Source organism: Stenella coeruleoalba (assembly GCF_951394435.1).
Source record: "Stenella coeruleoalba genome assembly, chromosome: 6".
NCBI lineage: Eukaryota > Metazoa > Chordata > Mammalia > Artiodactyla > Delphinidae > Stenella > Stenella coeruleoalba.
Window position 1 is genome coordinate 91,301,702 of NC_137151.1, and position 16,016 is coordinate 91,317,717.

Here is a 16,016-nt window from a genome sequence, read left to right on the forward strand (position 1 = left end):
TAGAAAAGTCTGTTATGGGTGTCGTGTGCCCTGATAATATGGCTCTGCCTGTAGACACATTCATTACCTGCATCTGTGACCAAACTATTGGACAGAAGGAAATTATCGGGAGTTTTAACTTGATGCATGGGATAGTGGGTGTCTCCTTGTGAATTTATGTGTGTGTGTGTGTGTGTGTAAGGCAGTTAATTAGTCCAGGGTAAAGCAGGTCCTTAGAGATGGTTACTTTACAACTCTGCTCTCGTATACTAGTTCCTTGAGAATTTACAAAACAAGGAGGATGTTGATCTGATCTAAGGACCAGTTTGACTGCAAATAGAGAAACCTACTAACCTAGGTTGGAAGTGCCGAAGACTATGATTCTTAAGTGCAGGTTGGAATGGGAGTTTCAGAAGCTCTGTGGCCAAAGAGCTTTACAAATGCCAAGTATGAGTACTAGTCAATACTGGTGCTTTAAAAATGCCAGTCTGTGTTTTCCCTCACAGAGAACAGTTACATTTGATTAGGAATCATCTGGGAATGGGAGAGGCGAGGCAGTTTTTGGCTAGGAGAACTTTTCAGATAGAAGCAGAGAGAAGTGGGATGAAGTAATCCTTAGTATTGCCCAAGACTCAAGGGGATAGATTCTTTCTGAACACAAGCCCGGGAGTTCTCCTGTAGCCTGAGGCTGACATTCTCAGGCTGGTGATGACATTTACTCTCTCAGGGTGAATCTTGAACTTCAACAGCAAAGCAGAACTGCAGCTTCTTTCCTTGTTTTAGACCAAACTTTGGGGGACATATTAATATCAAAGACAGTTTAAACAGAGCAATAAGACGACAACATACCACTTTAACTAAACTCTGCTTGCAGGCTAATTTTAAGGCAGCCCAGTTGGAGAAGCCCATGCATTAATTCACTCTAATAGCAAGTTGGGGGGGAGGGAAGGGGAAAAGAGGTTGAAAGGCGTTGTTTAAAAAAAAAACAACCCAAAAGAACTCGTGCTCAATTTATTTCTATCTTTTTATTTTGGTGTTTAACACTTGTACAATTTGGTCAAATTATGGACAGGATAGCAAGAGAAGCTAGTCAGCTTTAAACGACGGAGAGCGCGTGACAGGACATGATTACTTTGCTGAATCCCCGCTTTTTTTTTCTTCCAGAAGAGACAAAGGGAAATACTTAAGAACCAATAGTGACGGCAACAAAGCAATCATTGAGTTGCAGGATACCTTTGTCTCTAGGGGGCACGCAGTAATTTTTACATGTCTACCACTGAGTGTCAAACCTTTTCATTTCTTCTTCTTTCCATTCTGGATGGCCAAACTGATTATCTAAAATAGAAAATTAGCACACAATGGGTTTACTCTGCGATACCCCTTATGCAACTAATGGCAAAGCTTGTTAATTGGTTGTAAATGGCAGCAGGTTGCCAGGATAATACTTCAGAAATAAGCGGGTATTCTGATAATTACAGCAATCTTCCTCTATAAAAGCTTAAGTAGATGAAGTAGTGGCTGGCTTAAAACCAAGATTTATCCCGCTGCACTCACATTAAAAGAAAAAATAAGATGAAAACAATAATGTAACAAAACAATTATATAGCAAGAAGCTTTGTAGGTTTTAGAGATTGTGAAAACTCAGAAAGTAAAACAGTGCTGTAATAACCAGTTATGGAAAAATAGGCCATTTACATTTGTGTATAATTAAATAGTAGGCTATGCAATTTCACTTTTTAAAGTAAACTGCCTTTTCCTTTTTTTATAGGGCAACGTAGCCATAATTGCTGCATTAAAGCTTTAATGAAAGAAAAAAGCAGCAGATCAAGATGACATGTAACGTCTACATTTGTACCGTGGCGCTGTGCTTGTTTAGTAATGGGAAGCTACTGAGGAGATTAAAATTGCAGAATTCTTCATAGTTTATTCTAAAATTGCTATAGGAAGATCATTCGGGGTCTAAAACACACACAATTTATTTTTCCACCTTCAGTCTTCAAGAATTTAATGGCTTTTGTAACTAGTAGGTGGTTGGAGATAGGTTTTATATTAGACAGAGAACTACTTTGGATCATAAAAATGATCAGAAGTGAATGGACCAGAATTTAAGCTTTCAGGGCCTTCCTTAGGCCCTGACCATTAGACCATTAGACCATTAGACCATTGCCGAAATGTTATATTATAGTGCTTAACTTAGTGCAGTATAAGGAGATTTCTTGTTCAAAATATCAACAGGTTGGCTTGTAATATTGTTCCTTTATATTTTGCAGTTTCTTTATCACCCCCACTAACATCAGGAACTGGTGCAAAAGGCAGCCAGCTCATATAAGGAGGTAACATTCTGGTAAACAGTTAACAGGCATGTGGGCTGATTTAGTTGAAAAAAATTAGTCTCTCCTGTGAGCTACTTTCTGATAAGTTTGAAATATTCCTCAGATGTTACATTCCACATAGGTTGGCTATGTTTTCTGTAAACCATCCCTGGCAAATAATGTAGGCAGGGATTGGAAACCTTTATTATGTGTTACAGTACTGAGAAGAGGGTATGAAAACATGCTAAAAACACATCAGGCAAGAGAGCTAGGAGAAAAATACCAAGGACATTAGTGCCAATGGCTAGAGAGATAAAAAGTAGCCCTAAGAAAGTTAAAAAAAAAAAACCCAAACATTTGTATAAAATCTACATGATTTTATTCTTCCTTTTGTAAAAAGAAAAACGCAAAAGCAACTTCTTGTAAAAGAAAAACTCAAGGAATGGACCCTATGAAGACCTAGAATTTTGGCTTTCTTGGTTCTCACTTTAAGAAAGCGATGCAATTGCTCCAGGGTTTTGTTTTGGTGTTTGTTTCTTGCAGGGTTGATGAAAAGCATCTTCATCTATGTGCAGTTCTTCTGGTATGGAAAACTTTAAATACATAGCCTTCTGGAGTGGCTGGCTTCCGCACAGAAGTCAGAATATGGTATTGGCATGGGGGCCGGAAGCGAGGAGGTGCAGAGCTCTCCAAGGATGGAGGCGCCCAGGCAGCAAAGTGTGGGGGGCAGAGCAGCCTCGGGCGGGACAGGCGCGTCACCACCTCACAGAGATGGTGCATAGGCAGCAACTTTGTGTGTGTGTGTGTGTGTGTGTGTGTGTGTGTGTGTGTGTAAGAACTACCTGAAGCGGGAGAGGAAAAAAAGGGAAAGGAACAAAAAGAGTTTATTGAATACTTGTGGAAGCAGGAAGGGATTCTGGTCTACCACCAAGTCCCGTAGTTAAATGAAGTTAGTACCTTCGCATACTCTGCTGTTGGCTTCGTATTGCTCAGATAAGATGCGGCAGGAATGGCCTCGCACCCTCCCAACAATATTTCATGTCTCTTGGAGGCTGGCAGTTGTCGCAGCATTTAGGATGGGGCCAAGTAGGCACTTGTTTTAGGCGGACTGATTTAAGATGCTCTTTCATCCACCTCTTTAGTGCGATTTGAAGGAGCAGAGAAAATAGCAGAGGGAGGCCTTCTTTCCAAGGAGCTTGAAACCAGCAGAATTTTGGGATCTGGGTAGGTAGAGGTCGAGAGGTAAGCTTTTAGGGGAAGAGAAATGAAATAAAACAAACTTCAGAGTAAGAAATGTGTGTGTGGGGCATCATATAGTGTTGTCTTTTCGTTTTATCAGAAACCTTAGACACGACTTTCTTAATACGTACTGAAATCTCATTGAGAGGTATGAAAAGAAAGACATCTCAAAATGAATCGTCTACATGCAGGGAAAGAAAAACTTCCTCAAAAGTAAAAAAATATTTTACAAAATCAAATAAAATTTATGGCCAAGGGCACATGCAATTTTTGCCAATGTGAGAACTTGTGGAAATTACTCATTTAATATAGTTTTACCTTTTCTGAAAGAAGAAAATAGTTTCCTTTTAAGTCTGTCTCATGCTTGGGTTAAATAATTTATTATTCTTAATGATATAACATGTTTTCCGTATGGTAGTGAAATACTCGTGGTAACTTTCCTGAAGGACAAATAAAAATTAAACTGAAGAATTCAGTGCTTGGTAGATTTGTCTTTCACATATAGCATGAATATTATCTTTTTCTTTGACACTTGAATTTTATCTTGTTCTAAGTCACGACTCATCCTTGCAGAACTGTTCCTATCCTTTGAGATCTTTCAGAATTGTTCAATATTTGAGTAATGTACATAATCTGATCAACTTACGTTTCAGCTTCTTTATGCTTACTAGCATGTTTTTTTCCCCTGTCACTTACGCTTTAGTGAAGAACACACTCCACAGAGTAGGCATTTGAGAAATATTTGTGAATCAATTATTTTTAACTGAAGAGTGGAACATTTTTGCTGCTTTCAAGTTTTTAATGATAAACACATTAAATTGATAAGAATTTTTAAAGAAATATTTCCAAGTAAGTTTGAGGGTTAAGTACTTAAAAGGCAAAGTTCTTTGACTAGAATCTTCTCCCAGGATAGGAATGTACTTTCTGTACATACAAAAAGTATAGTATGCCATCCTGATTGCACTGCTGCATGAATCATGTGTTCGTCCTAACAGTGAACATTTTCTCTGTTTCTGTGTCAGTTGTCGCTAATCGGTTATGCATCTGATGTGCCGATCCATCAGGGAATAGAATTTAAGTCATTTTGGCTTTAGCACATATGATATGCTTATACAGGAGTTTACCAAAGCCCCTTTTGATACATTTTCAGAAGGGGACGTGCATATGTTATGGTACCTCTACAGCAGCAGTGACTGAACTAGCTGACAAGTGACAGGAGGGTTTTTTTCCCTCTTTGGTATTTCATGGAAGTGTGCACAAATCATAACAAGTTGCCTCACTTTCATAAGACAGGGAACATTTCCCTTAAAGCGCACATGGCTATATGGTGTGTTTGTGTACATGAAAATTCATGCTTCTATCAAGTTTAATTTTGCCATTTTTGTTGTTTTTAAATTACAGGTTTGGGGTTTTTGAAGAGGCATAAATAATTGCTTTCCATTTCATCTTGACTTTTTTTTTGTTTTAACTCTATCAAAGTCTTAGTGGAAAAGTAAAGTTCTTTACCATTGAGAAAAACTATGATGTACAGGTGATCCATTACCCCTGGGCTGGCTGTTGTTTTATGTATTTGTCAAGACACCTCGATAAATAGTAAACGCCTGCTGTATGCCAGGATGTCTTATGCCAGATGGTATGTGTGCAGCAGGCCAGGGTTCACAATCATCTGTCAGAATTTGGACCCATGTTTTAACTCAGTATTAACAGCAACAACAACAGTAAATATAGGAGCCCTTACTTTGTTATTTCTTCATTGGGCTCTGTGCTGTATAGGCTTATCCCCAACCAAATGAAATTAAGGGAGGATAGTGAAGTGGAGAGAGAGTAGTTTCAGCGTCAGCAAGGACTGGGTTCAATCCAGCCTTTAGCACTTAATGAGCTCTGGGTTTGCCTGGGCCTCATAATCCTCATCTCTAAAACAGGGAAGCTGTTGGGAGGGACCAATGTGCAAGTCACTTACTATATCACTTGACGATGGATGCTTAATACATTTTGTTCCTTTGAGCTTCCTTTTCCCTTGTGACCTCAGAATAGTAAGAGATTCCATATAACTCTTTATAGATAAACTTGGATCTAGCTGCAATTTTTTTAGGTAAACTAAGATCTGTAGTGGTAGGTTCTGGACCTACAGAAGCTGACTGCCTGGCTGTGACATCTAAGGTAACTGCCAGTAAAATGATCTGTTCCAAACAGCTAATAAATGTACACAGATACGTGTGGTTTTCCTTTTTTCTGGTCAGCAAATGTATTCTTTTTAAGTTCTTCAACTTCTTTATAATTATCTAAGCCATGAGATGTACCCAGAGCACTGAATGGTAGCTTTCAATTGCCATGGATTTCCCCTTGAATCGAGGGACATTCATTTAAACCCAGGGAATTCAAAGGACAGGAGGAAGGAAAGACAGGGAAGAATCTGCCATGACCTCATTCTGAGCCTAATAATAGTCTCATGGCCCTGAGGTTAGAAGTCGCACTATTCTTTCTGAAGAAAAACCTGTTTTTAACCTGCATCAGGACCACATAGTGTGATTTTCTATCATGAATAAAATGAGAGCAGTGTTACTAGGCCTACCAAAGTGCTTGTTTAGACTTTAGAATAAGGTCTCTGCTGTGAAATCGTTTGTGGGGTCTGTCCTTGCTGTTAGTATTTCCTCTCTCCCTTCGTACCTTCTCTGTTGCTCACCTCACTCTTCCCTCCGGCGAGTGTGAATCTGAGCTTCTGAGATCTTGAGGAAGCGTCTTCTTCCTTTTTCTTTACATACGAAGTGGCTTCTTTTTCTGTTTATATCTTCATGTGAACATTCTGGATGGTACGAATGACAGATTATTGGCTCAGTCACAATTTGCCTTACACATAACCTCACTGCCAATTTTATTAAAAAAAGATGTTTTCCTTTATGGAAGAAATAAGCATATCTTGGTTGTGGTTAAAAAAAAAAATTACGCAAAAAACTATTCCGTGAACCAGTATCTTCCATAAAAGCAAATACACCTGATTTCTATTGTAAGCCCCAGACAGCGGGGCCTTATTTAACCTACTTCTTGCCCTGTCTTCTCATGCTGTAATCATTATTTCAGGATGGTCTCTAACCTAATGAGAGAGAGCTCATTTGTGGCAAAATAATGGTAACGATGATGATGAAAATAATAATAATATCATCTTACAAGGGTGCTTTCTATTCCATCTTCCTGGCTGAGCAGTGAGCCCGTAACAATGTAAGATGAGGAGATAATACTGCACACTTAATGTGTCCCTGCATTACTTCGAACTTGTCCAGCCTTCTTTTTGCAGTGACTCTGAATGAGGACAATTAATAATCTGCTAAGATCCCAGGGGAGAAGACAGTAGAAAAATGTAGAATTTTAATTCAGGTGGTTTGGTCTCATTCTCGTGCTTATTTAATGAAACTCTATTGGGAAGCTTTTTAAAACCACAATACACAATTGTAAAAAGAAGAAATGTTAATTAAATTTTTGTATTATTTAAACAGTTTTGTGGAGAACACCAAATAACTAGCTTATCCATGATTAGGAGTAATGCGAGATGGGTTGAATAATAATTAGTTATTTTGTGGTGTATCTATCTTCTTCAGAGGTTAATTTGATTTAGAAAGAAAGATGTTGTTAACATTCTTTAATAGATTTCAGATTCCCTGGGGTAGCTTTTACTTTATAACCCTATTGTACACTTAATAAGACTTTTATCATTGTGTCACTGTGTTATCCTTTAACAGACTGTGGTATTTAAGTAAACTGCAGTGATTCTGTTTCACAGTATGATTTAGGGTCTTATGTTAGTTCTCTCGAATCTATGCAGAGAGTTGAACTAAACATTTTATTTTCAAATTTTTAAAAACATCCTTGCCTGCTAAAGAGACAACCTTCTTAAAAATGATAATAAAAAAGAAAAAAATGCTTTAAAATATTGTTTTGGTTTGCATTGCATTAAAGAAAGCACATTTGATATTATAGATCTTGTCGTGTTTGTGTTTTCATGTAGTTTTAGGTCCTGCTTTGTTAGATACTTTAGGAATAGAGTCAGAGGGAGTTCAGGATGAAAGAGGTGTTTTAGCTTTAGATGGCAGTCATTGTACATACATTGCAAATGACAGTACTTTTCGTGTTGGGTATGCACTGAGAAGTTAATACGCTGCTGCCACTCATATAAATAATGTTAAAACTATTGTGTCGTTGGAGATTTATATGGCTTACTTATAAAATAAGATGGGATATTTTGGAGGACACACCATGCAGTATGGGCTGACTGATGCATTAGAAGGACAGACAGAGGATCTGTGAAAGTATATACTTTTCTGCTGGAGGCTGTAGAGTGTGTCAGGTGTCGAGTACTTGGATCTGGTGGGTGGTGTGTTTCTTTAAGGAACTAAAGCCTTTAAGAGGTTTGAGAGTGATGATGTCATTAATTAATAACTGACCACATGGTAATCAATGTGATAGGTATACACTGTAATGGCTTTTAAGCATGATGGCTTTTTAATGGCTCATGTATAAATGTTAATTGATTTAAAACAAAGGGAAATTTCTGTCTATTGGGTCAATAGTTTATGGATTATGACTACCTTTTAGTTTGAGATTGCTAATGAATGCACCTTCCTTGCTACCCCGCTCCTGTCTTGTTCTTCTACGTTTTTTGATCAGAAATGTCTGTAAACAAGATACATTAGACCAATTATTGGGACTGGAATCCAATAACACTTGTAAAGCCCCAAAGGCTTTTACAAGATGCCACACTGGGGCTTCACAATATGTATCCTACAACATGGAATAGATACGAGTCTGAAGAAAGTTCTGTGCTTACTTCTTTTATAATATATTTTACACAAAAGATATATATCATATAAATATGAAACCCTTGGTAAATTATTAAAAATTTTATGTTTGGAGTTTCTTAAAGTGTGTAGAGTTAAGAGATATATAGTGGATGTGTTATCTGCCAGAATAAGTGACCTAATAGACAAGGCTCTGATATTACCCCACCATCTAAATCAAGAATCCAATAAGACATGCTGCATGTGTAGAACTGAGTCACTTTGCTATACAGCAGAGATTGGCACAGCACCGTAAATCAACTATGCTTCAATTAAAAAAATAAAGTTAAAGAAAGAATCTAATAGACTTAGAACAGACTTAACATCAGAAATAAGAATTGGCAGAAGGAATTTTACCTGGGAGATTCCTATTGGCAAGTACAGGCGCTGCTTATAACAGAGGTGTTATGAAGACTTAGGAATTGTTTATTATAATACAGTTTTGTGTTTAATAGAAAAGAGGTGTGTGGTTAATTCTTAGTTTTTCCAGATGGCAGTTATCCCTTCCTCTCTTCCTTCAACGGCCATTTGAGCTTTTTTTTTTTTCTGTTTTATTACTCCATTCGTGGAGGTCTGCTTTGGAATGGTGCCAGTTATCTTTTTTCATTTAGGCAAATTTTACATCAAAATACTGATTTTATAAATAAGGAAACTGGTGGTTTGGAATGTTATCCCTATCACCTTTTATATAAATGTGCATGAAGTCTAAAGTGCCAAATGGTATCATAAGAGGTATTATGAAAAACAGCAGCCCTTTGCCCAAAACACTTCTGACTTCCTGCAGTTCTCACTCCTCAGAGAAACATTTCCAACTCTTCTAGCTGACTTTTCCCCCCCTGGTGCTTACCTCCATACTTCAATAATTTATACTACAGACTCCTCATTTTTCAACTCTAAACGTTATCTACTAATTTCTTGGTATGCAAGATAGGAATTTAGCACCTTTGCACCTTTCCCTCCCCAACAGTTCTTTTGCTGAAACCTTCTTAGAAAGTTTCAGTTTTTATACTTCTCTCATCATTATTATTATTATTAATCCATACACACATTTTTATAGGAAGTGTAACTCTCCCCTTAGTATGTTCAAACACTTTAGGTAATCTGCCCAAGAATAGTAGGAAAAGTGAGACAAGAAGTCTTTTTTCACAGGTGACTTTGTGTGTGTGTGTGTGTGTGTGTGTGTTTGTGTGTGTGTGTTTGTGTGTGGTGTGTGTTGTGTGTGTGTGGTGTGTGGTTGGGGTAGGGGACTAATCTTAAGGGACAAGCAGAAGAAGAGAGCTCACGAGGGAGACTGAGAAGGAATGGTCCACGATGTAGGAGGAAAACAAGGTGTCAAGAAGAGGGAGGTGGTAAACAAATGGCAGAAGTCACAGAGGAATGAAGAAGGGGAAGATTGAAAGGCATCCTCTGGTGGCTGCCAGAGTATTGAGATCCAAAGCCTCAATACAGTGGGAAATAAGAAGTAACTTTGTAGTATTCACTTGAGGAACTTGGTTCTGAAGTAGAGGAGAAAGAAGGTAGTCAAAAAATAGCTAGATGCTGGTGAAAGATAGAGATCAAAAAAAATTTTTTTTTTTGGCATGGAAAAGCCTTTAGCATGTTTTTAGGTGAAGGTGTAAATGGAAAATTCTGTAGGTGATCAGCAATCTTTTCTAATCATACCTCTTTGAAAATTATAATTTGATGATAATATTTTCCTATATTTATATTGTACCTTACAGTGTTTAAACAGCTGTTAAAGAATTATCTTACTTTATCTTCACAAACACGCACACACACTCACACGTTGGATGCTGCCAGTTTAGAAGAGATGTGTCCACTTTACAGATTGGAGCCAAGACAGACAATCTCCTAGCGCAGAGCTGTCTCTACCATCCTGCAGCTGCTCTTTACGTCATCTTTTATCTTCCTCTGCCTCTTGATTGATCTTTGCCTTTAAGAGTTTCCTCCACTCTTACATTTTTTGGCCAGGCTTGTCTGTCCATCTGCCTGTTGTCATCGTTTCCTTCAAATCCACAGCTATATGGTGTGTTGACTAACTTCATCACACCAAAGAGCTGCTGTTACTATTCAGATCGTACACAGATCCAGACATTTTGCAAGGAAAGAGATTCCCTCCAGCCTAGTAACCTATTTTGAGGACATATTTTTATATGACTGTCACTAGAAGCACCATTATCTTAAACAACATGTGGACTTAGAGCTGAACATCAGGATAGACAACAAAACCACTTAATGTAATTGGAGTTTAACCTGGACACTGCTGGTGTTTTGGTGCCAAACGCTACCAGCAAATCCCAAAGAATATATTTACTTGATTTCACTTTTTTTAATATAATTTTTTTAATCATTGTGTTCTGGATTCACAGCATTTTAAAATTTATTTATTATTTAATTTATTTTTGGCTGCGTTGGGTCTTCGTTGCTGTGCAGGCTTTGTCTGGTTGCTGCGAGCGGGGGCTACTCTTCCTTGCAGTGAGCGAACTTCTCATTGTGGTGGCTTCTCTTGTTGCGGAGCACGGGCTCTAGGTGTGAGGGCTTCAGTAGTTGTGGCATGCGGGCTCAGTAGTTGTGGCACGCGGGCTCAGTAGTTGTGGCTCACAGGCTCTAGAGCTCAGGCTCAGTAGTTGTGGTGCACAGGCTTAGTTGCTCTGTGGCATGTGGGATCTTCTCGGACTAGGGCTCAAACCCATGTCCCCTACATTGGCAGGTGGATTCTTAACCACTGTGCCACCAGGGAAGTCCCTGATTTCACTTTTTAAAATGACTTTGGTCAATCACAGCACACAGGAGTTTGGTTTATTTAATGGGTAGTGAAAGTTAGTAATGGTTTTCATTTCTGCATTATCAGTGAAAATATTTGGCTACGTGTAGGTTTCCTGGATGTGAGATAATACATTCCTCAATCATTCACTCATTCATTCTATCAGTCTGCAAAAATTTCTTGAGGGTTTACTATGTTCCAAGAATTATGCCACACATTCCTGTCTTCGGGGAATCTCAGGCTTATAAGAGAAATAGAGGAGTGAACATATTATTAGAATATCATATGATAAGGGCAGGTTACCTTCATCATGAATAATGGGCTGTAGGATTCCAGAGGAATCCTACACTTAGCCTGAATCTTGGTGAAGCAGTTCAAAGAATGCTTTCTGGAGAAAGTGACACCTGAGCTTGGAGGATGAGTAAGTAAGCCGAGTGAGACAGGCAGAGAAGGAAAGGAAGGCTGCCAGGCAGAAGGAACAATATGTGAAAAGGCATGGAGGCATGAGCAAGCAAGAAAAAGCCTAATGCATCCTAGGAAGAGCAAACATGTAATACATCTGGAGTTAAGGGTGCATGTGGAACGGCTGGTAAGTGGTAAGGCTGGGGGTGGGCAGAGTCCACATCTTCAAAGGCCTTGCTTTTAGGGATCTGGATTTTAGGAGAGTGCTGGGAATTCACAGAAGGGTTTTATGCAAGATAGTCATGTAATCCAATCAGTCTTTTAGAAATACCAGTCAGGAGAATGCATTAGAAGGACGTAAGGCTGGGGCCATGAAGCCAGAAAGCTACGTGAGAAATTCTGCTTTGAGCTGAGATTATAGGTGTGGATGGTTGTGAGGGAAGATGAGAGAGACATTAAGAAGACAGCATCACCTGTGCTTGGTGATGTGCTTCAATTTGGTGTAACGAGGAGAGAGGGGTCTTGTGAACGGTCACGGTACCTTCTCAGTAATTTCTAGCATGAATTCCTGGAACTAAGGGTGCTGGGATGTGCCCTGTGGTAATCTGAACAGCTGGTTTATGCACGTGGAGGCATTCAAGAATTTCTGAATGACAGTTTCCAGTAGGCTGAAGTTTCTTAAATACACTATATACAATATTCCCAAATGACTTTAAGTTATTCGGTGGTATCTTTAGCCCTGCTGGGTGCCTAAATTAAAAAATCCCAGGCCTCCATCTATATTCTATGACTAATGATGAACAATATGCAATGCTAATGCAATTCTGAAATGAACTTTCTTTTTGTTCTGTCTGAAGAAACAATATTTTGAATTCTCAAGGATACTTTTCCCCCTGTTACAGAAAAGTATGTGAAGATGTGTTGATATAAATGTTAGACATTTCCTTTCTTTCCCAGGTATGATATTTGATCCTAGAAATATGAAAGTTTTCAGAGGTTTTGACAATGGGAATACTTCAAGCTCACCAAAAATTCCGAAAAGAGCTTCACTTTTAGGAATTTAAACAATTGACCTTGGCATCCTGAAAATGGAACCAGACAGTTATATTTAATCTTTGCATTTTTGAGAGTAGAATGACTTAAATTTTTTAGAGGGGAAAATATTTATTTTTTTGTTTAGAAGCTTAATAAATGCTCATTGCAAACAATAGAGAAACAAAAAAGAAATGTATAAAATGGAAAATCAAGAGTGCCTTATAATCTACCATAATTCCATCACTAGAAACAATGGTTAAAGTTTAGGTTGTATCTTCCAGATATATACACACATGTATTTTTTAATGGTATCAAATTATGCATGGTTTTCCATAAACTGCCTTTCTCAATTACCAATGTTATGGATATCTTTCCAGGCAGATATATAGATAGTCTTTAAATATGTTTTAATTTTATATATGTATAACTTATTCACCCGGTCCCTTATTAATTTTTTCCTCTAAATTTTCAACTAACAATGTTGCTTTGGATATTCTTGTATACATTTATTTATGTATTTTTTCCATTCTTTCATTTTGATAAATTTCTGAATGGAACTATTGGGTCAAAGGTTACATATATTTTTAATTTTCATAAGTATTTTCAAGTTAACACCTTAAGCTGTACTGCCAACTAAGGATGAGAGTACTTTAATCCACGTGTTATTACCTATCTTGGTATAATCAACTTTTGTTTTTTCTTTCTCTGTGAGATAGCAAAAAAACCTCATAGCTACTCTAATTTGGGTATCTTTTATTTATTTTTTATTTTTTTGCGGTACGCGGGCCTCTCACTGTTGTGGCCTCTCCCGTTGCGGAGCACAGGCTTCGGACGCGCAGGCTCAGTGGCCGTGGCTCATGGGCCCAGCCGCTCCGCAGCATGTGGGATCCTCCTGGACCGGGGCACGAACCCGCGTCCCCTGCATCGGCAGGCGGACCCTCAACCACTGCGCCACCAGGGAAGCCCTATCTTTTATTTTTAATGATGTTTATCTTATGTTTATTGTTCTTTTCCGTATTCTCTTTTACAAATTGTTAAAGTTTTTTGCTAATTTTTCTGTTATGTTGTCATTTATTTATTGATTATGAAAAGTTCCTCATATATTGAAGTCAAATTTTTCCTTACAATTTTTAATTTAGAGATCTGCTAAAAGAGGCCTCTTCTTCCTCAAGATTATAAGTAGAGTAAGTTTTAATTTAAAAAAAAACAACTAGGGATAAAAGGTCAAGTGAAAATTAAAAAATAATTAGTTTATTAACAAAAAATGTAACATAGGCAATTGGAAGGATTGTGAGATGGTCTCTAAAAAAGGAGAAACTCATCTAATTTCACAATAAAATGGAAGTAAGGACTGAAGTATAGATTGCATGAGGGTAGTGACCTCTGTCTTGTTTACTGCTGTGCCTTCCCTGTAGCCACACTTGGAACACAGAAATTGCTCAGTTATATTTTTGGTATTAATGAAGGAATGCATGCATCCGAGCTTGCGTGAATGAATACATGAAAACTTGAATTAGGAGAGATCTAAAAATCAGTATTATTTCTACAAGTACTGAGAAACTAGAGACCACAACCATTACTAAGGCAACTTTCACTATCACCGTGAAACGGGCAATTTAAGCTGTAAAGTCCTTTAGTTTATTGAGATTTTTTTTCTTGACTGAAGATTCCCCAATTTTCCTAATGTTTGTGAGGACATTAAATTTGTGTCCCTTATAAACAGTAGTATTTGTCTTAGTGTAATATAAATCCTAAAGAGGATTAAAGAATTTAAAAAGGATTAATGCTATACTACAGAGTCAACGAAAGACTGGGCCGATGGTTAGAATTTTCATTATTTAGTGACTTACACCTAAATGAACAAAAAAAGATGCTTTAGAATCTTCCTCATTTGGGATTCTTGAGCAAGTTTCACGGTCTGACAAAAATGTTAAGCACACTGGGAAAAGTGTAGGAGATAATCTGAAGAATCAACCTAAATCTAAGGAATTAAAAGGCAGGAGAATGACTTCATGTTTTCATTTTAACCAGTTGTTTGATCATTTTTAAGTTTATTATACATATAATTATGCCTAAATTCTGAGTTCCAACTTATGGAAAAATACAATAACCTTCCTTTTGTTTTGTAATTTAGATACTTTCGTAGATGATTAAAAACAGCTTTTTATAGGCTACGTTCTCTAGCATTTTTTCCCTGAAAAAATGATGTTTTTTTATTAGTATAATAGCTAATTTTAATTCTATGTGACACAAACCCCTTTAACTTTATATGGTATTTTATGTAGTAATGTTTATTTCCTATACAAACTATCTAGGATGTTTTATCTGTTTTATATCCCAATGAATTCTCCCTGAAACTGCACTAGTTTACAATAATTTTATTACTTTATTAATTAAACATTTTCCAACAAGCTAGCTATGGCATTTCTTATCATCAAGGGTTCCATTAGTTTTTAATGGTGTGAGACAAAATTACCATTTACCCACATGCAATTTAAGAAGCATCATTAACACAGAAAAAGCACCAGGTGGGATTTCTAATAGTTACTGTTTCTCATTTTTGTTTTTATTTAAAAGGAATAACTGGTTTTGAGATTTTTTTTTGCCGCTATATTGCCAAATCTTCATGTGGATATTATGATCGAGATAATTTAAAATAATGTCTTCTATTTCCTTAGGCACTGTTCAACAGTATTTTACTTATGTGCTCACAGCTCCAGTCTAGCACTTTTTCTACACAGTCGGGTGACTGTTGTCTGTACAGACAACAGAACAAAGAGAGACCTGCTCGGACTCAAGCAGGATGTGCAGCCAAGGGTGTGGGCAATGTCAGCGTAGTGGCCACAGAACTGCCTCTGCCCTCAGAGGAGCAGGGGTATTGGGACTAAAAAGGTCCAGGGGTCCCAAAACCCAAAAGAAATTCTAGCACTCTTGCAAGGTGTACACTCTTTTTTTTTTTTTCCTGCATATCATATGAACCCTTGAGAAGAGGTCATATGTCATACATTAGATGATGCTTGCCCTCTTGGAGAGTGGAAAGTACCCATTTCTATAAAATGAATGTAAGAGGACCAATCAGGAACACTCAGGCATTGAAGTTTGTAACAACATAGATACTCTCAGAAGATTGGGAAAAAATAGCTATCTTGCAATTCAGTGTGCTGTAAAACATGTAGAATATAATACAGACCCCTATTGCCTATAAACCCTAACTAGAAGTGGAGGTTTATTCATGTAAGTCTTCAGCAAAATACTCATCAGCGATTAACAAAAGGCAAAACAGAACAAAAACCAGATATATAAAAAGACGTGTTATAAAGCCAGTCTGGGCAATCATTTCAGATTTTGCTGTTACTGGACAGTCTCTGTTCTGGGGATATAAAAGAAGTGGAATAGTAAAGGAAAATCACAGTTTCAAAAGTCAGGGTTTGGGCAAAATCTAAACTCTGACATAAA

At 37.6% G+C, this 16,016-nt stretch overlaps 1 protein-coding gene across 1 annotated transcript in view; it reads left to right on the forward strand.

Moving 5' to 3' along the window:
• The window catches only part of PLCL1 (phospholipase C like 1 (inactive)), an 852,283-nt gene that overhangs the window by 538,050 nt on the left and 298,217 nt on the right, over window positions 1-16,016 (forward strand). The gene's annotated exons all lie outside the window — the stretch shown is intronic.